General features: G+C 36.3%; 1 long non-coding RNA gene across 1 annotated transcript in view; it reads right to left on the bottom strand.

Annotated features, from left to right (window-relative positions):
• Positions 1–14802, bottom strand: part of LOC104972872 (uncharacterized) — a 47646-nt gene extending 32844 nt beyond the window's left edge. Inside the window, exons 1-2 of the long non-coding RNA XR_003035765.2 lie at positions 14710–14802; positions 9917–10076 (exon numbers count right to left, since the gene is read on the bottom strand). This is a non-coding gene — a long non-coding RNA (uncharacterized lncRNA). The remainder of the gene's footprint in view (positions 1–9916; positions 10077–14709) is intronic.
• Positions 14803–25330: the final 10528 nt, after the last annotated feature.

The following is a 25330-nucleotide window of genomic DNA, read 5'->3' as shown; positions in this document are numbered from 1 at the left end:
TACAGAGACCTCCCTGGGGACACAGAGACATACTGAAAGTATTTGTACTTCTGCCACTTACTAGCTCTACGACACTGAGCAAGTGAGGAATTTCCTCAGTGTCTCCATTTCCTCATATGCAAAATAGGAATAATGATGAAAGTATTATTGCTTATTAAGTTAATACACTTGTCGGACACATACACCTATTACATCATGGCTATTGTTCATATTTTTTCTTTAGTAATTTAAGAAATAATTCAGAAAACTATAAAACTGATGAAGCAAATTGAAAATGAGACAAAGAAATGGAAAGATATCCTGAGCTCTTGGACTGGAAGAGTTAATATTGTTAAAATATTAGCAAAATCAATATACAGGTTTAATGCAATGCTTATCAAAATACCAATGGCATTTTCACAGAACTGGAAAAAACAGATCTAAAATTTGCATGGAACTGCAAAAGGTCCCCTGATAGCTCAGTTGGTAAAGAATCTGCCTGCAATGCAGGAGACCCCGGATCGATTCCTGAGTCAGGAAGATCTGCTGGAGAAGGGATAGGCTACCCACTCCACTATTCTTGGGCTTTCCTTGTGGCTCAGCTGGTAAAGAATCCACCTGCAATGAGGGAGACATGGCTTCAATCCCTGGGTTGGGAAGATCCCTTGGAAAAGGGAAAGGCCACCCTCTCCAGTATTCTGGCCTGAAGAATTCCATGGACTACAGTCCATGGGGTCACAAAGATACGAGTGAACGACTTTCACGTGCACAAAAGACCCCAAATTGTCAAAGGAATCCTGACAAAAAAGAACAACGCTGGAACTATCACCCTCCCTGATTTCAGATTATCATACAAAGCTAATAGTCAAAACAGTATGGTACTGGGACAAAAGCAGACACATACATAAATGGAATTAGAAGAGAGAACCCTCAAATTAACCAATGTATTTACGGCTAATGAATCTACAACAAAGAAGGCAGGAATAGATAATGGAGGAAAGACACTCTTTTCAATTTAGATCTAATAAACTGGACAGCTATACATAAAACAATGAAATTAGAACATTTCCTCACATAACATACAAAAATAAACTTAAAGTGGATTAAGACATAAATGTAATATCTGAAATCATAAAACTCCTAGAAGAGAACACAGAACATTCTTTGACAAAAATATAGCAACATTTTCTTAGATTGGTGTCCAAAGGCAAAAGAAATAAAAGCAAAAATAAACAAGTAGAACCTAATTAAACGTAAAACCTTTTGCACAGCAAAGGAAAGCATTGGCAAAATGAAAAGACAATCTATGCAATGGAGAAAATATTGGCAAATAAAATGGCTGATAGGAGTTAATATCCAAATATATAAACATTTCATCCAACTTAATATAAAAAAAAAACCTCAATTAAAACAAATAGACAGCAGACCTGAAGAGACACTTTTCCAAGAAGAGACATATCCTTGGCGAGCAGGCACATGGAAAGATGCTCAACACTGCTAATCATTAGAGAAATGCAAACCAAAACAAAACAACAGTAAGGTATCACCTCACATCTGTCAGAATGGCCATCATCAAAAAGTCTACAAATCAAAAATGTTGGTGAGGATGTGAAGAAAAGGGAATCCTTACACACTGTTGATGGAAAGTGGTGCAACCCCTATGGAAAACACTATGGGGTGCTTAAGAAAAGAAAAAGAGAACTACCACATAATCCAGCAATTCCACTCCTGGGTATATATTCAAAAAGCATTAATTTCAAAGGACACCATGCATGCATCCCAGTGTTTATGACAGCACTATTTATAATAGCCACGATATGTAAACAACCCAAGGGCCCATCAACAGACAAGAATAAGGAACATGTCGGAGAAGGCAATGGCACCCCACTCCAGTACTCTTGCCTGGAAAATCCCATGGATGGAGGAGCCTGGTGGGCGGCAGTCCGTGGGGCCGCTAAGAGTCGGACATGACTGAGCAACTTCACTTTCACTTTTCACTTTCATGCATTGGAGAAGGAAATGGCAACCCACTCCACTGTTCTTGCCTGGAGAATCCCAGGGACAGGGGAACCTGGTGGGCTGCCGTCTCTGGGGTCGCACAGAGTCGGACACGACTGAAGCGACTTAGCAGCAGCAGCAGCAGTATGTGTGTATATATATATATGTGTGTGTATATATATAATGGAATATTACTCAGCCATAAAAAAGAATGAAATTCTGCCATTTGCAACAATGTTGATGAACCTAGAGAATATAATGCTTAGTGAAATAAATCAAAGAGAAAAAGACAAATATTATATGATATCACTTATACATGGAATCTAAAAAATATTAGAATTTATGTACAAAATAGAAACAGACTCACAGATATAAAAGGCAAACTAGCAGCTATCTAAAGGTGGAGGGAGTTGGGAGGGGAAAATTGGAGGTATGGAATTAAGAGATACAAACTACTATGCATAAAATCAATAAGCAACAAGGATATATTGTATAACACAGGGAAGTATAGTCATTATCTTATAATAATTACTTTCAATAGAGTGTAGGCTGTAAAAATGCTGAATCACTATGTTGTATACTTTCAACCAATATAGTATTGTAAATCAACTGTATTTCAATTTAAAAAAATAAATGTATAAAAACAGAAAGAATTCAGAATCTTGCAATGCTTTTGGAGACAGTACAATACAACGGAAAGAGAATAAACTTGGGAGTTTTTAATTCTATTATTAGCTATGTGACTTGGGGCAACTTGCATAAAATCTCTTAGTCATAGTTTCCTAACCTGTAAAATAATTATAGCAAATCTTCTATCACAATAAAATATCTAAACTATCAAGTACTATTAACTAAAATTTATCGAACACTATGTTCCAGTCATTAGTCTAAGGTGTTTAATGAATTAACTTCTGTAATTTTCCTCACCAGAAAACTATGAGCTAGTTAAAATTACTCTTTTGCAGAAAATGTAACTGAGGCCCAAATTATCTCCCTAAGTCCCCAAAGGTAAATGACAGAAACAGGATTTGAATAAAGTTTCTGACTTAAAAATCAATAGCCTTAAACATCATATAATACCAGCACACAATGTTTGGAAAATTGTAGGTGTTCAATAAGTGACAGCTATTATTATCATCTGGATCAATAAAAATAATGATTATAATTATCCTATAGATGTCCAGAAATACTGTTGAATAAAGTGTCATGCTTGTTAAACCAATTTAAATAAACTACATATATAGTTAGAATCACATTAATAATTGACATATTTTTAAAAATATTTGATAATACAGCACAGGAACTTTTCATTTTCTGGTAAAACGTTATTTCAGCAGTACTATTTAGGATCACACTTTTCATGCTTAGTCACTTTTTAAAAAGTATTTCAAAGAGTTTCAGATTTGGTCCACAATTCATAGAGACCTAATTAATTCAGAGAAACCAAACCATACTTACTCTTCCTATCATGGTTCCTTTACTTTAAATGGATTAAATTTGTTGGCAGCAGTCCTTGAATGGGAAAATAAAACCTCTTTTTATGCTTCTAGAATTTATTATTTTAAATCTTAAGAGATATTAACATAACAGAAGTTGTTTTCTTACGTAATCAGAATACTCTTTGTTAAATCATGGTTTTTTAAGGGTTTGGGTAGAATTTTTGCTGGTCAAATTTTATGGCTAGACTTATTTATTTTTTCATTCCACAATCAAGTGTTGTTTTTTTTTTTTTTTTTTCCCAGCTTTACTGAGGTATAATTGACAATAACATGGTAAGCTATTTGAAGTTTACATCTTGCTGGCCTGGTATATGTACATATTTTGAAGGGGTTCACACCACCTAATTAACAAATCCATCACCTCATATATTATTTTTTTAAAGATCATTTAAGTTCTACTTTCTTGATAAATTCCGATTGAATAATACAGTATTATCTCTACAGTCACCATGTTTGACATTAGATCCTCAGACTTGAATCATCTTATAACTGAAAACTGGCACCCTTTTACCAAGTTTTAACTTAAAAAATTGCATCTATATCTTGAATGTGCATGCTTTTTGCGTGCTCAGTTGCTTAGTCATGTCCAGCTCTTTGAGACGCCATTGACTGTATAGCCTGCTAGGCTCCTCTGTCCATGGAATTTTACAGGCATGAATACGGGAATGAGTTGCCACTTCCTATTCCATCATCTATTCCTATATCTTGAATGTATTTCTGCCTAAAATCATCTTAACTCTTTGTGACTCAGATCTCACAGAAATGGTGACTATTACAAAGTAATCAATGGATAAAGTTGATCTTAGATCAACTTAACAAAGATTTGAATTTATTATTGCTTTATAATTATATATTATTGAGTTGTTTTGCTTTTACAAGTTATAAAAAATAACTGTGTCAGAGTTATCCAAAGGTGTTCTAGTTTTAAGATGGGGTAATATATAGACATACATTTCCATATTAAATTAAGATCAATTATAATAATGACTTTAGACTTCTGAGCTTTAATATGACTTCAGGAATTATAAGACTTATCTTGGGTATTCATTTAAGTTTTTAGAAAAATTACGTATGAACTAACCAAGGAGTATCATTAGATCATTAATTTTTCATATATGTTGCTAGCTAAAACTGTAAATTTAGATTCTATAATTATTTTGAAAATGTAGGTATTAGGCAAAAATATCAGTTAAAAAAATGTTCTCAAAAGTGAAAAATATTGATATAAACATAATTCAGTATATTAAATTTGATACTAGTTACATTCATAAAGGTCATAGTCTACATAAGGTAAATTTAATCACAAATTGGTCTGAAATAGCCCTTAAATGATTTTAATCCTCATTAACTTTTAACTTTTTCCTCCTTATTTAGAGCAACATTTATTCCAACAAAATTATCCTAAGAAAATAAACTTTGTAATATCCTAATTGCATTTGAACTTTCCCTGCCTCTTCTGTATACACAAACACATAAGATATTTTTCCTACCTTAGTTTATGTCCAGAGAATTACTTCTTACTAATACTTTAAGTGTAAAATAGATAACATGTTAAACTTTCTGTTTATAAGCTTTTCTTTTGTGCTAATTGCTTTGTTAGCACTAAAGCTAAAGAAGCTAATGCCAGAGTCTCCATTTTAAAGTAGATTGTAGAGACTGTTATTTTTCCTATTTCCTTTTAACTTTTATACTGAGGAATATGTTATTAAAAATCAGATTTGATTAATATTAGAAGCTTCTAATACTACAGTAAATTCAGGAGTGCCCCTTTCTCCTAACACCAGCACCCTGGGGTGACCACACAACTGCCTGTGGAATATATTACCAGGCTCCTGTACACAGGCCTGGCATTCTGTCATAATCATTCTTTTCTTAGCACAAATTTGTAGGTCTCTGTGATATGAAGCTATTGGTAGTTCTGCTTGTACTCAAATGAAGTGATATTGAATTTCTATTATGCATGTGCCTTGGAAACCTCACAGCTCTCCATAAAGATTTTATTCACACAGCAGATTTGTTGTGACTTAGATAGTTTCAGACAATTTTAGATTTGAATGGACATGGCAGGATCTGACAGTATAAAAGAAATATCAAGAAAAAGAAACATGTAGAACCAAATGATATATTAAGCAACCTACCGAACAAAGCAAACTAGATTGCAGTAAACAAAACCAGAAAGTATGTCTTTGAAGGGCCTCTCGTGGGGGCTAATCTTTTCATACGGTATATATGAGTTGGTGATGGAACTTGGCAACTCTTTTCATCCTACAAATTAAGTTTTGATAAAGCCCTGTTCCTCATATAACCTTCATACTTTTGAAATAAATTGTTCATAATAAGACAGATTCTAGTTTTCATTTATTTTCCCAACGGTCTAGGCCACAAATACAAATGGAAAATAAACAGAACTGCAAACAAACATTTATTCCTCGACTAGAATTGAGAAGACTTAATTGGGAAAAGAAGAAAAAGAAAATCTTAGTGAAAATATAAAATATGGAATTCAAATAATGGTGAACTGATTCATGACAAAAAGGGGAGAAAAATCAGTTAATATACTTAGGGGAAAAAAATGAATTTAGTGTGGTTTCCTTAATTTATTAGAGTGTGCTGTGCATCAGAAATAATTTGGGCACTTTCAAAATAACACTGAACAAAGCAAATAACATTCATTATTTCATGAAACTTATTTACTAACGGAGGAAACAGTTAATGAAGAAGTAAATATGCCAGAGAAAGAATAATGCGAGGCAGCAATAAATGTTCTGAAGAATAATATAAACTAGACTGGTGGGACAGAATCTGTCTGTGATAACAGCAGAGTGTGAGGAGACAGCTACTCATCTTTGGTGACTAAGCTGTTGTTTAGTCGCTCAGTCAGGTCTGACTCTTGTGACCCCATGGACTGTGATTTTTCCAGGCAAGAATACTGGTAGTGAATTTGCCATTTCCTTTCTCCACGGGATTTTCCCAACCCAGGTATGGAGCCAGTGTCTCCTGCCTATTCTCCTTCCTTGCAGGTAGATTCTTTACCAATAAGCCACCAGGGAAGCCCTTAGTGACTAAGAGAAACCTCAAGAAAGAGGTACTGTGATGTACACCTATGGCTGACTCATGTCAATGTATGGCAAAAACCACCACAATATTGCAAAGTAATTAGCCTACAATTAAAATAATTAAAAATAAAATCTAAAAAAAAAAGAGGTAATGTAAGGTGAGATCTGAGTGACAAAAGGAAGGTAGCCTGGTAAATGCCTAAGGGCAAGGCATTCTGGGTTAACATACAATGTGTACAAGTCCCTTTTTAGGCTAATGTTCCTATCAGATGGAATTTCTTCATATCACACAAACTTACATTACTTTAAAAATAATTCGCCTCTGGATAGTATGGGGGTCCTCAAGAAATTAAAACTAGTACTACCATATGATAGATCAATCCCACTTCATGATATATCCAAAGCAAAAGAAATTATTATCTCACAGAGACACCTGTGCTCACATGTTCACTGCAGCATTATTCACAGTAACCAAGGTATGGAAATAACCTAAATGCTTGTTGATGGATGAACTGATAAAAACGAAAGCTAAGTATATCTATACATATATATTGAATTGAAAAACAGTATTTTATACACATGCACACATACAAATATAGCAGTATATTATTCAGTCTTAAAGAAGAAAGAAATTCTGTCACTTGTGACAGCATGGATGAACCTGGAGAGCATTATGTAAAGTGAAATAATCAGACAAAGAAAGACAAATACTGCATAATGGTATCACTTGTGTGTGGAATTTTGAAGAAAAAAAAGGAAAATAATTTAGTAGATTGTGGGAATCCTTTCACAACATATGTGTGTGTGTGTGCACATTATATATATATATATTTATGAAGGAAATGGCAACCCACTCCAGTATTCTTGCCCAGAGAATCCCATGGACAGAGGAGCCTGGTAGGCTACAGCCATAGGGTCATAAAGAGTCAGACATGACTAAGTGACTAACATACATACACACACACACATATACAATATATATATCAAATCATTACATTCTGCACTTTAGATATATATACAATATAAATATCAAATCATGACATTATGCACTTTAGATATATTACAAATTTGTCAAATATACCTCAATAAAGCTAAAAATAAATGTATACATGAACATATACAGGCTTCCCGGGTGGCGCAATGGTAAAGAATTTGCCTGCCAATGCAGGAGAAGCAGGTTTGATCCTTAGGTTGGGAAGATGTCCTGGGACAGAAATGGTATCCTTGCCTAAAGAATTCCACGGACAGAGGAGACTAGCTTGCTGCAGTCCATGGGGTAGCAAAGAGACACTATTGAGCATACTACACAGCACAGCAGCACTTATATATACACACAAATACTTCATTTTTAGTAGAAAAGTTAGAGATTAAGGGAGAAAGAAGAAAAAAATGGAAAGGTAAATATGTGGCAGCTATATTGGGAGAAACCAACACATTCGTCCCAATAGATAATAAGAACCAGATATGCCTAAGCCAAAATCACAATAAACAGCATATTTAATCATGTCTTTTTGGAAGCTGTAGTTTCGACCTCAAATCAATCAATTTCTTTTCACCATTGTCATTCTCTAATTTTGCAGATAATGCTAACAATTTTGGTTCTGTGAGCATCCATTTTATGTGGATCATTTAGGTTATACTAAATGACACCTATTAGTTCTGTAGAAATCTTTCAAGAACCACACTCTCAGCATTCTCCTCCCTCTGCTACTCTCTAGCACAACTTTCCAGTTCCTATGATACCCTGGATCCTTCATGTTCCAAAAGACTATGTGATGTATTATTTCATACTAAGATATAAACCCTATGTACCAGGACCTTCAAGCTCTACTTGCTCAGTACTGCATTTGAGAAGAAATTATGGTAATCTCAAAATTTAATTGATGCTCAAAGACATTTCATCAACTGAAAAAAATTTAAGAGTAAATGCAGATTTTTTTTTCTATTTAGATAAATTCAGATTTACATGAATTGGTCTCATGTGGGGTGTCTTTCAATGCTAGGGACTCTAAAACAGATCACACACTTCCAGTGGATTAATCACTTAATGCAAGAGTGGGGATATGGAATTACCACCAGTGAAGCTAAACTTATCCTTTTCTTTAGAGAGGAAGCAAATGCCCATCATTTAGTACTCCAGTTAAAATGTGGTTGTGAGGCTGCTTTGCTTGCAAGCTGTTTTTATATAAGTCACAAGGGAAAGAATTTCTAAATGGCTTCTAGTAGCATTCGATGCCCTACTTCATTCCAGGAGGATCATTTTTCCCTTTGCTGCGAATTTTAGGATTGAAGCAGTAAGACAGGCCTATTCAACACATAATAGATAACAAAAAAGAGCAGGAATATTATGTAAAGTTAGGTTAGAAAGAGAGTTGGACTTTCTGACTACAAAAACAATAAGAAAAGAGCTCTATACAATGAAGTTTCTTAAAATTAGTATAAATCATCTAGTACACTTAGAAATAAGTAAGAGACAGAATGGATGGATATTATGTCCACTGAACTCACATACCATGGCTATCAGTGTCTGTCAAAAAAAGAAACCCACACGGCATGATTAGCAGTGAAAATGTGGAACATCAATAAGCCTGCCTGTGGGAAAAGCACCATGTTTTCCAGATTCATAATTTGGTAAAATATGGATAAGAAGAGTAATAATAGAACTTAATCATAAAAACCTCAGACAAGTGCTTGGCTAGGGGTGGGCTGTGAATAGACCCCAGGCACAATGATGACTATGTGATGTCTTTGGTCCCTCAGATGATCTTTGTGAAGGATAAAACTGAGTTTAATCTAGTTCATAAAGACCACCTGGAGAATGACCCCCCAAAAAAGGAAAAAAGACCAGCACCCATTAGATATATTACTGCTAGAACGTCAACGAAATTGTAATGAAAATAGAAGTTGTGGACAATGTAATATACAATCAAATAGTATATAGATGTTATCATTTATATATTTAAATTATAAATGTTTACAGTTTATTATATATACATTATTTATTATGTATAGAATATAAATGAAAAATTAAAGTGGAAGCAGCATAGAGGTTCTCTGCCTGCACTTACTCAATACATGTTTTATTAATTTGGGTAAGGGCTAAACTGGCCTTCCCTGGTGGCTCAGTAGTAAAGAATCTGCCTGCCAAGCAGGAGACACAGGTTCAGTCTCTGGGTCAGGAAGATCCTCTGGAGGTGGAAATGGCAACCCACTCCGGTATTCTTGCCTGAATAATGTCACGGACAGTGGAGCTGGCAGGCTACAACCATGGGATGGCAAGAGAGTCGGACAGGACTTAGCGACTAAACAACAAAATGCTAAACTAGTAATAGAGACCCCAAAATTCGGTGGCTTAAACAAGACAAAAGTTTACTTATCTCTTACATAATAGTTCAGATATGAGTAGTCCTGGCTGGCTGGCTGGCTCTTCACCACAAAGTCATTCAGGGGCCAGGTTTCTTCCATATTGTTGCTCCACGACGTCCCATGTATTATCCTTATTTGAACACTCAAAGTGAAGTCCCTGTCACATCTGTGTTCAAGCCTGTGAGAAGGAAAATGAGATAAGCCAGCATATTCTAACTTGTCTTCTAAAGAATGACATAGAAAATTCACACATCACTTTTGCTTATACCCCAGAAACCCAAATTCAATCCCATGGCCACTCCCACTGTATTAGTTTGCTAGGGTTGCCATAACAAAGTGTCACTAATTGAGTGGTTTAAACAACAGAAATGTATTTGCCTCACAATTCTGAAGGATAAAAGAGTGAGGTCAAGGTATCAAAGGGTGGCTTTCCTCTGCGGCCTTTCTTCATAGCTTAAAGATGGCCGCCTTCTCTGGTGTCTTCATGTGGTTTTTCTCTAAGTTTGTCTGTCTCCTAGTCTCCTCTTTTTAATAAGGACAACAGTCATACTGGCTTAGGACCCATGCTAATTACATTGTTAACCTTAATTATCTTTTTCAAAGCCCAGTCTCAACAGTCACATTCTGAGGTACTGAGGGTAAGAAAGCCAACATATGAATTTTGAGAGGACATGATTCAGCCCATAATAACTAACTTCAAGGAAGACTAAGTTTGTAGTAGGATGGCCATTTAGCTAACTGCAACTTTACTCCTATTTCTTAAAGGAAAGGAAAGAGAATAGATATTGAGGAATATTTAGAAACATCTGTCCCATTATTCTAGAATTAATACGTATAAAGCCAAATTTATATTAGATAAAAACTCACCAAGAAAAAGAATGGGAAGGATAAATAATTGACGATGAAACTCAAAAGCAGTTGAGCCCCAAGACAGAAATCCTATATTAATACAATGATCTGGTTGTATTAAACTAAATCAGTTTTAAAAGTAGTGAAGCTATTTCATGTGTGGAGAGTATAACTGAAGATAAATATAGTATCTGAATAGGTTTCTTGATCATTGGGAGAAACGGATTTTTTTAGGATATTATAACCAGTCTCCTTTGACAACCACAAAGAAAGTAGACATAACTGAGCCAGTTATAAAAAGAATATTACCAATGCGATCATTTCCCCTTTCTAGTTAAGTGTTTGATTATGTATGCCATGCATAAGATTTTCTCTTAATCTAGAAATAAAGGCAACAAAAGGATTTTACTAAATAAAATAAAGCCCTAGAGTGTATGAAAGCCTGGTGAATGAGAAAGCTATAGGGATCTGTTGTTTATAAAAATTATTGGGTATACATAAGATGATGAAAGATGGTAAATAAACTACTGAATTATTAGGCAGAAAATTTTGTTCGTAAATTTTGATGCTTTTTAAACATATGTTCAAATGTGGTCAATGATTTTTTTTTAATTCCTCCACAAAGATAAGTCTGAAGTGTAATTCAGAAACCTCCATAGAACCTTCAATTCTTATTCTCAATTCCATGGCCATTCCATACCATGAAACCATAAACATGTAAGCATAGTCACAAATGGTTAATTTACAAAATTTATTTGAGTGGATATGTGCTGGTTTCTTTCTGCCGTGACTCATGTTTGGGTATATGCCAGGAGCACCCATCACCTTTTACTTTATACATACAGGAAGAAAATGGGAGCATAAGGCACTTTTACTAAGAAATATTGTGATTAAAAAATAGTTATACAGCAAAAAACAGTTGCAAACACATCGTATCATTCATTGCTAATGAGTTAAAAGGATACCACAGTGCACATATAAATCACTATACAGTGTCTTGCAGTTTATTTAAATTCATTGTGCCTCATTATAACTGAGCTATGCACCTTTAGGTCTGAGTTGATTAGGAATGCGATAGCTCAGAATAGCTTTTAATTCAGAGAAACATGGCCTGACCTTTACCATAATCCTGTGTGAAACACACTATAGTTTAGACATTAATAATGATGCTACCTCTTTTTCATACTGGTGAGATGCTACTTAAAATTTGGTATTATTAGTTAACAGCCTCGAGCCAATACATCAAAACCGAATTACCCTTCTGTGTATAACTACAGTACTTAATTCGGAGTTCTTCATCTCTCATAACTATTACTTCCTCTTTAAAAATGCTAAAAACCAAAATGTAATAGTGTCATGTCACAGCAATAAGTCACAGATACAAACTAAAGGCACTCCTCCCCACTCCCCGTGGACTGCCGCTGTACGCAGTTAAGGATCCGGGCCTCATGATATACGTTTTAACAGCTAAGGCATTGCTTGTCTTTGACCTTTGTCTCTCAATTTAAGAATGCCATTTCCTTAAATCACCTCCTGGTAAGTCAACTAGCACAAACAATAGAACTTTCTTACCATTCTCATTCAGATGCAGTGGAAAATACAAATCATAGGTTTAAATATCTATTTTTTTTTTAATTTATCACTCTAAATACAGGAAATGATAAGGTAATACATGAGCAGAGTTTAGTTGACTTAGCTCACCAGGGCTCATAATGGAAAATAACATGCCTCTGTGACACCCATTTTCACCCCTTTCCCCTTTGCTTCCCGTTCCCCAGAGGCAACCCATTTTGGAACTCTTAGAAGTTCTCTCTGGTATTGTTAACGCATTTTCCTAAATAATTCTTCTATATTGCTAAATCGCTATGTTTCAATTTCAGACATTACATTTTGACTCTCTAGAACAAAAAATAAGATCCAGCCCTTTTAGAAGGCCACACCCTCAGAACCTAAGATTCTCCGTCATTATCAGTTCTGGAGCTCTCCTCTGTGACTCGTATTCACTCCTCTTTCACAGAATCCCTTTGAGTGAGAATTTCCTTTGTTTCTGAGAAACAGAAACTCCACAGAAGGGATCAAACAAGAGTCTACTTATTACCAGCAAAAAAACAAGTGATCCAGGGGTAAAGTGACCCTCCAATCTCCTTGTTTTGTCTTGATGCTTTTCATTTCCTGAGACACAGTGAAAGCTGGCTGCCCGAGTTTCTGCCATTTTTGTGTGTACAGTAGAGAAAAAAAGTGCAAGTCCACTCCCTTTTAAAACTCTTCCTGGAAGCTGCACACACTATCTCCATTTAAACCCCATAAGCAGCACTTCATCACAAGACCATGCCAATTTGCAAGGAGATAGGAAATTGAGGTCTTTGTTGTAGCAGATGGGAATACCAGACCACCTGACCTGCCTCTTGAGAAACCTGTATGCAGGTCAGGAAGCAACAGTTAAAACTGGACATGGAACAACAGACTGGTTCCAAATAGGAAAAAGAGTACATCAAGGCTGTATATGGTCACCCTGCTTATTTAACTTATATGCAGAGTACATCATGAGAAACACTGGGCTGGAAGAAGCACAAGCTGGAATCAAGATTTCCGGGAGAAATATCAATAACCTCAGATATGCAGATGACACCACCCTTATGGCAGAAAGTGGAGAAGAACTAAAGATCCTCTTGATGAAAGTGAAAGTGGAGAGTGAAAAAGTTGGCTTAAAGCTCAACATTCAGAAAACTAAGATCATGGCATCTGGTCCCATCACTTCATGGCAAATAGATGGGGAAACAGTAGAAACAGTGGCTGACTTTATTTTTGGGGGGCTCCAAAATCACTGCAGATAGTGATTGCAGCCATGAAATTAAAAGATGCTTACTCCTTGGAAGGAAAGTTATGACCAACCTAGACAGCATATTAAAAAGCAGAGACATTACTTTGTCAACAAAAGTCCGTCTAGTCAAGGCTATGGTTTTTCCAGTGGTCATGTATGGATGTGAGAGTTGGACTATACAGAAAGCTGAGCATGGAAGAATTGATGCTTTTGAACTGTGGTGTTGGAGAAGACTCTTGAGTCCCTTGGGCTGCAAGGAGATCCAACCAGTCCATCCTAAAGGAGATCAGTCCTGGGTGTTCATTGGTAGGACTGATGTTGAAGCTGAAACTCCAATACTTTGGCCACCTGATGCAAAGAGCTGACTAATTTGAAAAGACCCTGATTCTGGGAAAAATTGAGGGTAGAAGGAGAAGGGGATGACAGAGGATGAGATGATTGGATGGCATCACCGATTCAATGGACATGGGTTTGTGTGAACTCCAGGAGTTGGTGATGGACAGAGAAGCCTGGCGTGCTGTGATACAAGGGGTTGCAAAGAGTCAGACATGACTGAGTGACTGAACTGAATGAACTGAACTACAAAGAAAGGAGGAGGGACAATATTTGGGTTACTAAAAATGAGTAAGCTAGAGATCCATTTTTCTGAGGCTTTGGCTTCTTTAAAAATGTCTTTATTTTTATTTATCACTTGATCGATAGACGTGGCTGGTATATAAAAATAGATTGTAAATGTTTTTTAATAGAATTTTGAAAATGTTTGTCTTCTAGGTTCCAGAGTTGATGCTGAGAACTCCATGTCTCCTGTAATTCCTGTCTTTGTCTGTGATCCTTTTGTACACTGCTCTGTGAAACTTTAGGAGAGTCTCTTTACTCCTGTATTCTAAAATGTCACAGTGGCATGCATTATGTGGGTCGTGTTTCATTCATTTATTGTACTTAGTTCTAGGAGGGGCTTTCAAACTTGAAATTAAAGTCCATCAATTCTAGAAAATGCTTTCCCTTATTTCTTTGACCATTGTCTCTCCTTCTGAATGTTGCACCCTAGAATGAGTCAAAACAAGCTGTACTGTACTGCAGTAAAAAGTAAACCCAAACATCAGTGGTTTAATAATACAGCAAAGATTTGTTTCTCACTGACCCTGTATCCAGAAGAAACCAGCTGAGGGTTTTGTTCCATGCTGACTTGACACAGCGGTTAAGGTGACAGAGTCTCCACTCTCCAAAGGATCTCAAGCCTGCACCAGAGAAAAAGCAACATGACAAGTCATATGATGACTTTAAAACCCTCCACCCAGAAGTAACTTGCATTTGTCTTCACACTTTATCAAATACAGAAAGTAACATGTCTATGCCTAATTGCAAAAGAGTGGGAAAGTGTAACCTCACAAGGTCCTTGAAAGGAAGACAACTAGAATATTAAAGAACAAACCTAAGTGCTATAACAAGTCTCCTAGAAGGATACTCTAATATGCTTCTCTCTTTTCTTTTTTACTTATGCAACTCATCTTATATGAGATTAAAGTGTACACAATTTAAGTACATATATTGATGAATTACTGCATATGTATATACCTATGACTGGAGAAGGAAATGGCAACCCATTCCAGTATTCTTGCCTGGAGAACTCCATGGACAGAGGAGCCTGGTGGGCTAGTCTGTTGGGTTGCAAAGAGTTGGACATGACTGAGCGACTAACTCTATATACCTGTGCTTCATGATCCAAATCAAGAATATCCCCAACACCCCAAAGACTTCATCCTGTCCTCTTTCAGTCAATACTCCCAAAGGTAACCACTAATCTGACCTCTATCATCACAGATTAATTATGCCAGTTTTGAACAAAATATGAAGAGAATCATAACCTCTTTTGTGTCTGAGTTCTTTTACTCAGACATGTATTGATGATATGCATCATTAACAGCACATAACAAAGTACTTTTGTGTTACACTTGATTATATATGAATATAAAACCTTTTATTTATTCATTCAACTGCTGTTGGACATTGAGGTTATTTCTAGTCGGGTTGTTATGAACAAAGCTGCCATAAACTTTACCATACATATCTTTTAGTGAAAAACATTGCAAACTGAACAGAATTTACTAATTTTAGTGAATTTCAGTTTTCAATTTTTTACATAACTTAATGGTTAGTGCTTTATGTTCTATTTAGGAAATTTTTTATTATCCACCTTATGAATATACTTTCCTAAATTTTCCCCAAAACTCTTAATATTGTATTCATGTTGTATTGCTTACATTTAGGCCTATGATCCATGTCAAATTAATTTTGGTGCAGAGTGTACAGTAAGGAGTTTTAGAGTTTTTTTCACCTGGAAATGAATTTTTTCTTTTTTTTTTTCATTTCAAATGAAACACATAATTTCCTAAGCCCATTTTTAACAAGTGGGTTTGCAGTGATGCCCTTTTTTTGTAAATTACATGATCATGTATGCACCAACATTCTCTTTGACTTCTTTTTACTTTCCTGGTAATTTCTTCAAGTTCTTTATATTCTAACTCTTATATGTTTATCTTTTATATCTTTGTTACAACATTTTCATTTTCAAGAGCTCTTTTTTGTTCTCTGATTATTCCTTTTACATTGTAGACTTTTTAAATCAAGGATAACGTTATATTCTCTCATCTGTGGATCTTATATCTGTTGGGATTGATTTAATCTCCTGAATTGTTTCAGCCTCCTATGAATTGTTATTTTGGTCTCTGTCTCCCATGTAAGAGATGTTCTTAAATATCTAGTGATCATAGGCTACCCGATTCTCCTCCATAGGGGCTTCCCTCATGGCTCAGACAATAAGGAATCTGTTTGAAATGCAGGAGACCTGGGTTTGATCTCTGGGTTAGGAAGATCCCCTGGAGAAGGAAATAGCAACCCACTCTAGTATCCTTGCCTGGAGAATTCTATGGACAGAGGAGCCTGGTGGGCTACAGTCCATGGAGTCCCAAACAGTCGGACACGACTGAAGGACTAACACTTTCAAAGTTGATTAAAATCCTACTTTATGTGAGGAGAGCTTATTAGCTGAAGGGCTTCAAAGTGTAGTATTTCTCTTGGTTTTACCGATTTCTGCAAATTAACCCATGGAGATACAAACCCATGACCTGAGTAGGGTACCATTTTGTTCAACCGTGCCCACTATCCCTAAATCCAAGGTTGTTCTGGTTCATTTTCCCAGACCCATGGAGATACAAACCCATGACCTGAGTAGAGTACCATTTTGTTCAACCGTGCCCACTATCCCTAAATCCAAGGTTGTTCTGGTTCATTTTCCCAGAAGAATAAACATACAGATCTGTGCTACAGTTGGGGAGGGAGCAGTAGTCTGTCGGTTGTTTGGAGCAGAGAAATAGAACAAGTCACTGAATTGCTTTGGATTACCAACTTCCAACCTTCTTTGCTTCTACCCATCCTCCCATCACTATGTCCCATTATCCAATATGCCGTTGCTGCCAATCCCAAGACCCTGTGGGACAAATATGATTATTTCTTGATTGATCCTCATTACAAAATGTAAACTAAAACTTGAGGTTTTTCTGGTTTGCTGGGGGACTTGCCACTTGCACGTTTTAGTATATTTTAAAATATCAGGTTGATCTCCATCACCTGCTATGTTATCCCACTCACTCCCACTCATTATCTTTTGCCTAATGGGTTTATGAAAATGCTTTTTGTATTCTTGCCATCATTTTAGTTGTACTTGGGTAGAAAACCAAGTGTTCTACATTCATTGTCTGATTTGGATTCCCTGTTGGCTCTCTTCGGCACGAGATAAATTACATTCTGGAAGCAAAACAAAGCAACAAATGAGTTGTCTCTCTTGAAGTGAAAGTGCAAAACAATTAATCTTATTGCCCAAAGTTCAACAAACTTTAGTTTATCTTTTTTTTTCTTTCACACTTAGAAAGCATCTGTACAGGTTTTGTGAACAACTCCCAAATGCTCACATTGACCGAATGTATAATATGCAACTTTATTTGAAATAAAAGCTTACAAAATAGTACAGCATTTATATTGAAATATACTGTCATTTTTCTAAACTTCCAACAGAATATCTCTTTTCTAAGTCTCCTTGAATTTGGATGTTGACCACTAAAATTTCTTTCTGGAAAAAAAAAAAATAGATCGTGTGTTATTTACTGCCATAAGAATTAAATAAGTCAGTATAGTTGGCTAGACAATTTTCTCCTTTCATCACTACTTCATGTTTTATCCCTTCTGGGAAAATGCCCTTGAATGCAAACTTGCCTCTACAAACAGACAAGAAAACTTCTTCAGACTGATGTCAAATAATAGCCGATTTCAACTAGCACCACTAAGTCATTTGAAATTCATCTTTACTAAGATACAAGTATCAATCAATCAACGTGATATAAACAGTGGAGCAGCGTCTTTAAGTCCTGGGGAAGATTGGGCCTGTAATTTCTTCCCCAGTCAAAATATCTTCCAAATATGAAGGCATCATAATAACTTTTTAAGATATCAGATCAGATCAGATCAGATCAGTCGCTCAGTCGTGTCCGACTCTTTGCGACCCCATGAATCGCAGCCGCCAGGCCTCCCTGCCCATCACCAACTCCCAGAGTTCACTGAGACTCACGTCCATCGAGTCAGTGATGCCATCCAGCCATCTCATCCTCTGTCGTCCCCTTCTCCTCCTGCCCCCAATCCCTCTCAGTGTCAGAGTCTTTTCCAATGAGTCAACTCTTCGCATGAGGTGGCCAAAGTACTGGAGTTTCAGCTTTTGCATCTCCTGCCAAAGAACACCCAGGGCTGATCTCCTTCAGAATGGACTGGTTGGATCTCCTTGCAGTCCAAGGGACTCTCAAGAGTCTTCTCCAACACCACAGTTCAAAAGCATCAATTCTTATAACATGTGAAATAGTTCCTCGTTACCAGATCTGCACTGTAAGAAAAATTACAGTAGGTCTTTCAATCAGAAAAAAAAAAAAAATATGACCAGATTGAAACCTAGATCAACAAAAAAAATCAAGGCCACCAGAAATTGTAAATATGTAGATAAATGTAAAACTTTTCATTAGTTAAATCGCTTCCAAGGATAATTAGTTGTTTAAATAAAAAATTAGAACAATGTATCTAGGAGTTTAATAACATATATAAACACCAAACATAAGACAATAATAGCACAAAAACCAGGAGAGGAAAAGCAAATGTATAACGTTTTAAAGTTACTTTACTATACATGAAAGTCTTAGTTGCTCAGTCATGTTCATTTCTTTGCAAGCCATAGACTGTAAACTGCCAGGCTCTTCAGTCCATGGAATTCTCCAGGCAAGTTACTGGAGTATGTAGCCCTTCCCTTCCCCAGGGAATCATCCCAGCCCAGGGATCGAACCTGGATCTCCTGCACTGCAGGTGGATTTTTTACTGTCTGAGCCACTAGGGAAGCCCTATACATGAGGTATTATAATAGTAATTGGAGGTAAAATGTGATAAATTAAAAATACACACTATTAACACTTAAGCAATCATTCAGATAACACAACAAACACTGCTGTAATTGTTCTGTTATTTGAGTGATTGTTTTAGTATAAACAAACGCTAAAATATTGGTTCACTGAAATAAGCCAAAAGGAGATGAAACAAATCATAAGAGATTATTAAACAATAGAAGAGAGAAAATAAGGGAAGAAATGACAAAGAACAGAAGGGACAAACAGAAAAGAAATAACATGATAGTAGATTAAAATCTAGGTGGTGGTGGTTTAGTCACTAAAGTGTGTGCTATTCTTGCAACCCCATGGAGTATGGCCTGCCAGGCTCCTCTGTCCATGGGGATTCTCCAGGCAAGAATACTGGAGTGGGTTGCTGTTTCCTTCTCCAGAGGATCTTTCCGACACAGGAATCAAATCCAAGTCTCCTGGATTGCAGGCAGACTATTTACCAACTGAGCTATGAGGGAAGCCCCTAGATTATAACCTAGTCATATCACTAATCACATTAAATATATGATAACATTAAAAGTCCATTTAAAATGAAGCCATTATCAGACTGGTTACAAAGATAAGACCCAACAATACAATGCCTAAGAGAAAAGCACATCAACGTCTTTTTTCTCTCTACTAATATTTTTTGTCTTTGCCTTTAAGTGTGTATTAGAATAATGTGCTTAGAACCTAATTTTTGTGTGTATTTATCCTTCCTTGTGCTTATAGAATTTTCTGTATTCTTGGCTTGATGGTTTTAGTTAAACTATATATATATATATATACATGCTGCTAAGTCGCTTCAGTCGTGTCCGACTCTGTGCGACCCCATAGATGGCAGCCCACCAGGCTCCTCCGTCCCTGGGATTCTCCAGGCAAGAACACTGGAGTGGATTGCCTTTTCCTTCTCCAATGCATGAAAGTGAAAAGTGAAAGTGAAGTCGTTCAGTCGTGTCAGACTCCTAGCGACCCCACGGACTGCAGCCTACCAGGCCCCTCCGTCCATGGGATTTTCCAGGCAAGAGTCCTGGAGTGGGTTGCCATTGCCTTCTCTCTCTCTCTCTTTATATATATATATATATATATATATATACACATAAGCTTATCTGATCTAAAATCTGTGAAGAATGACAATTAATTTTAAGAAAAGTTAGCTAAGTTTATCTTATTTTTAAGAGAAAGTTGAGTAAAAAAATATTTGTATTTTTAAATAGGAGGAAAAACCATTCTTATGCATACCACATGCTATGTACCATATCTTCTACTTTGTATAGACATTCTTAGATAAAAGACAATTATAACTTTTCAAAGGGGAAACTAATTTTTTTTTTTTACTTACGCTATTGAATTTCCTTTTGTGGAAAAAAGAAATAACACAAAAAGAAAAGGCTAATATAATAGTGAAAAAATGGACAGAAAATGCCATTTTCTGTCAAAAAGAGCATTGAAAACAATATTACATCATTCTATCTACAATTTAACTGATCATACTAATGTGATGTGAAATATAGTTATGACAGCTATTATGTAGAACTTTCCTGAGACCCCAAAATTATTATTCCATTTGGGTTTTTCTAGGATAAAAATAGTGAGAAAGACCTGTCCTAGAGATTACAATATTCACTTTTACTCCATATACCTACCTATTCTAGTGCTAGTGTAGGAATGCATTTTTGCTACTTTTTTGTGCAGTGAATATTCATTCATATTGACTCACACGTTTGCCCTTTCAGGGGTCTAACTTTTTCATGTGTATTTGTATTTCCATCTCCCAGCATTTTCCTTAACCTTAAGAATGCCCCTCAGTATTATTCAATGTGCAAAATTTAATTTGTATTGGAAAAATTCTCCCATTTTTGTCGGGAAATATTTATTTGTATCTTCACCTTTGAAGGATAGTTTGACTAGTTTCTAAAACTCCAAGTAAACAGCTGTCTTCTTTCACAATTTTTAAAATGCTATTCCATCATTTTCTGATTGCTTTCATTTTGCTTGAAAATGTAGTCCTCAGTTTTATTTTGCTTTTCTAAAATTTATGGCTTTTTTTCTCTCTCTGCTAACAATATTTTTTTTTTCCTTGTCTGTGCATGACTCAGGGGTGGGCTTCAGTTTTTTTAAGGTTGATTCTCTGCCTCTAATTAATGACTATGATTAGAACCTAGCCCTTCAGATCGAAAAACCTGGGTTATTCAGAGGGACCTTTCCCAGACAGTAAAGCGTCTGCCTGCAATCGCAGGAGACCCGGGATCGATTCCTGGGTCAGGAAGATCCCCTGGAGAAGGAAATGGCAATCCACTCCAGCACTCTTGCCTGGAAAATCCCATGGACAGAGGAACCTGATCGCTACAGTCCATGGGGTCGCAAAGAGTCGGAGACGACTGAGCAACTTCACTTTCACTTTCTTCATTGGCAATTCTGGATCTATGCTTTTCGTCTCATTGGAATTTTAAATTTGGCTCTCTGCTTTTTAGAGGCTTTCTGCTTGTTTTACCTTGTGAAACTTAAGAATCCCAAAAACTTCTCAAGAGAGAAAGCTGGTGAACATTGGACCCTTGGTTGTATCTGCCATTTATCTAGGACCTTGCTCCCTCAAGTCCTGATTGCTTTGGCAGTCTTGAACTCTATTGTATAGTCTTCCCACATCTATGAAATTGTCCAAAACTCTTTTAATATGTATTTACTCATATAAGATATATGTGTACATAGATACATATATTCTTTTTCAGATTCCTTTCATTATAGGTAATTACAAGACAATGAATATGGTTCCCTGTGCTATAGAGTGGGACCTTGCCATTTCTCTCTTTTAAACACAGTAGTGTGTACCTGTTCATCCCAAGCTCCTAATTTATCCCTCCCCTTCTCCTCTGATAACTAAGAGCTTATTTCCTATATTTATGAATCTGTTTCTGTTTGGAAATAATTTCATTTATATCTTCTTTTTATCAGAATCTGCCCTCAACGTGGAAGACCCAGGTTCAATCCCTGGGTCGGGAAGATCCCCTGGAGAAGGGAATGGCAACCCACTCCAGTATTCATGCCTGGAGAATTCCATAGACAGAGGAACCTGGGTAGCTACATCCACGGGGTCACAAAGAGTCAGACACCACTGAGCAACTAACACAGACATGTCTTTTTTAGATTCCACACATAAACACTGTCATATGATATCTGTCTTTGACTTACTCTGTTTAGTATGATAACCTCCAAGTCCATGCATGTTGCTGCAAACGGCATTATTACATTCTTTTTCATGGCTGAGGAATATTCCGTTGTGTTTATGCTCCATATCTTCTTTATCCACTCAACTGTCACTAGATACTTAGGCTGCTTGCCTATCTAGCTACTACATAGATAGCAGTAAATAGTACTGCTATGAACAAAAGGGTGTATGCATCTTTTTAAATTAGAGTTTTCATTTTTTCTGGATATATGTCCAGGAGTGGAAATACTGGATCATAGGGTAACTCTATTTTTAGTTTCTTAAGGGATCTCCCTACTGTTTTCCATGGTGACTGCATCAATTTACATTCCCACCAAGAGTGTAGAAGGGCTCCTTTTTCTCCACCATTTCTCCAGCATTTGTTATTTGTAGACTTTTGATGATGGTCATTCTGACTGGTGTAAGGTGATACCTCAATATAGTTTTGATTTGCATTTCTCTAATAATTAGTGATATTGAGCATCTTTTCGTATGTCTGTTGACCACCTGTATGTTTCTTTGGAGAAATGTCTATTTAAGTCTTCTGTTCATTTGGAGGGGAGGGCGTTGTTTTTCTGATATTGAACTGCTTGAGCTATTCTTGTATTTTGAAAATTAAGCCCTTGTCAGTAGCATAATTTGCAAATACTTTCTCCTATTCTGTAGGTTGTCTTTTTGTTTTGCTTATGGATTCACTTGCTATGCATAAGCTTATACTTTTTATTAGGCACCATGTGTGTATCTGTTTTGCTTTGGAAGACTGACCGAAGTAAACATTGCTACAATTTATGTCAGAAAATATTTTGCCTATATTCTCTTCCAGGAGTTTTGGGGGTCTTGCCTTATATTTAAGACTGTAAGTCATTTTTATCTTTGTGTATGGTGTGAGGGAGTGCTCTAACTTCATTTATTTATATACAGCTGCCCAACCTTCCCAATACTACTTGCTGAAGAGACTTTTGTTTTGCCAATGTGTATTCCTGCCTCCTTTGTCGAAGATTCAGTGACTGCAGATAGGTGGATTTCTTTTGGGGATGTCCGTTCTGTTCCATTGACCCATATGTCTGTTTTTGCACCAACACCATGCTGTTTTGGTTGCTGCGGCTTTATAGTAGTATCCAAAGCCCAGGAAGGTTATGCCTCCAGCTTTACTCTTTTTCCTCAGAATTACCAAAGCAATTTTGTGATTCCATATAAATTTTAGAATTATTTGTTCAGTTCTGTGAAAAACATCATGACTAATTTGATAGGGATTGCATTAAACCAACAGATTGCCTTCTGTAGTATGGTCATTTTCCCAATATTAATTATTCCAACTCAAGAACATAGGATACTGAATATTATTTTTAATTCATAAGCATTGTCACAATATTCTCTCTGAAGATCCCAATTGTCTGAATTCTTTATAAGATTCACAATGATATATATATTCACTCTTACATGTATATACACACAGAGACACATATACACATCAATCACATTTTTAGTCCCAGCTTTTATCCATCAACTTCATCCGTTTATATAAAAGGCAATTGAATGTAGACTATGGTTGCTCTCTTCATTTCTCTCTATGATATTCTCACGATTGACTTAGGGACTCACTGATCTCCTGAAATTGCCCTCACAAAAATAATGAATGACCTTTTTCATCACTAGATAAATGAGAATCTAGTTTTTTCATATTTTCAGTATCTTCAATACCCACATGGTTAAACTTTATTCCCTTATGAATTCCTTAACATTTCTGGGTTTCTGAGGCTCTATTGAATGACAGCACTTTCAAGGCACTCTTTATTTTGATTATTTCTACTTCACTCTTGTGATACACAATTATGTAAAATTAAACTGAATGTTATACAGATTTAAACTCTACTGAAGATCATTACCTTATTCCATTTTCCTTTCTGTTTATCAGTAGTGTGTTGCATATTATAGGCACTGAATAAGTAAATTTAAAGAAAACTATGAATCATTACAAAATTTTAGTATCTTCTATTTATAAAATGGTAGCAAAACAATAATAATAAATAAACTACTTATTTTCCATTTAGCAGCAATATTTATTAAACGACTTCCCTGGTGGCTCAGAAGGTAAAGCGTCTGCCTACAATGTGGGAGACCCGAGTTCAATCCCTGGGTCAGGAAGATCTCCTGGAAAAGGAAATGGCAACCCACTCCAGTATTCTTGCCTGGAAAACCCCATGGACTGAGGAGCCTGGTGGGCTACAGTCCAAGGAGTTGTAAAGAGTCGGACATGAGTGAGCGACTTCACTTTCACTTTCAAAGATATTGAATGGTAAGTAACATAATCAGAAATGTGTTTTAGAAAACTCAATCAAGGGGTGGGATGTGGCTAGATTAAAGTTATAAAGTTAATAGGTATTTAATGTATTCTTATCAGGACTATGGAGAAGGCAATGGCACCCCACTCCAGTACTCTTGCCTGGAAAATCCCATGGACGGAGGAGCCTGGCAGGCTGCAGTCCATGGGGTCGCTAAGAGTTGGACACTACTGAGCGACTTCACTTTCACTTTTCACTTTCATGCATTGGAGAGGGAAATGGCAACCCACTCCAGTGTTCTTGCCTGGAGAATCCTGAGGACAGAGGAGCCTGGTGGGCTGCCGTCTATGGGGTCGCACAGAGTCGGACATGACTGAAGTGACTTAGCAGTAGCAGTATCAGGACTAAACTGTATCTTAAAAATAAGAAATTGCTACTAAATATTGGTAGCAAACAATGACTTTCCGCAACTAAGGACACTTTTACCTGCCTTTCAGTTTCTTGAGTTTTACCTATTCAGTACTCAGATTATTGTTTTCCTTTTCCAAGGAGCCTGCTTTTCTTCTTCCAGGGTTTTTATATTAGTGAATGATACCACAATTCAGACAGTATCCTCAAATGGAAACCTGAGAGCCATAGGGAACAATTTTATCTTCATTACTTTCTACAAGCAACAAGTTCTACATATTTTATTTCAAAATACTTCTTGACCCCTCTGTTTCTCTCCATTCCCACTGTAAACTTCTTTTATAAACTCAGATAACCCTACAGGAGAACTGTTGCAACACTCTCAAAATTCAAGTTGCTTTC

The sequence above is a fragment of the Bos taurus genome, chromosome 7 (genome assembly GCF_002263795.3).
Source record: "Bos taurus isolate L1 Dominette 01449 registration number 42190680 breed Hereford chromosome 7, ARS-UCD2.0, whole genome shotgun sequence".
NCBI classification, from domain to species: domain Eukaryota; kingdom Metazoa; phylum Chordata; class Mammalia; order Artiodactyla; family Bovidae; genus Bos; species Bos taurus.
Note: the sequence above shows the minus strand (reverse complement) of the source record. Positions and strands in the feature narration are given on the sequence as shown.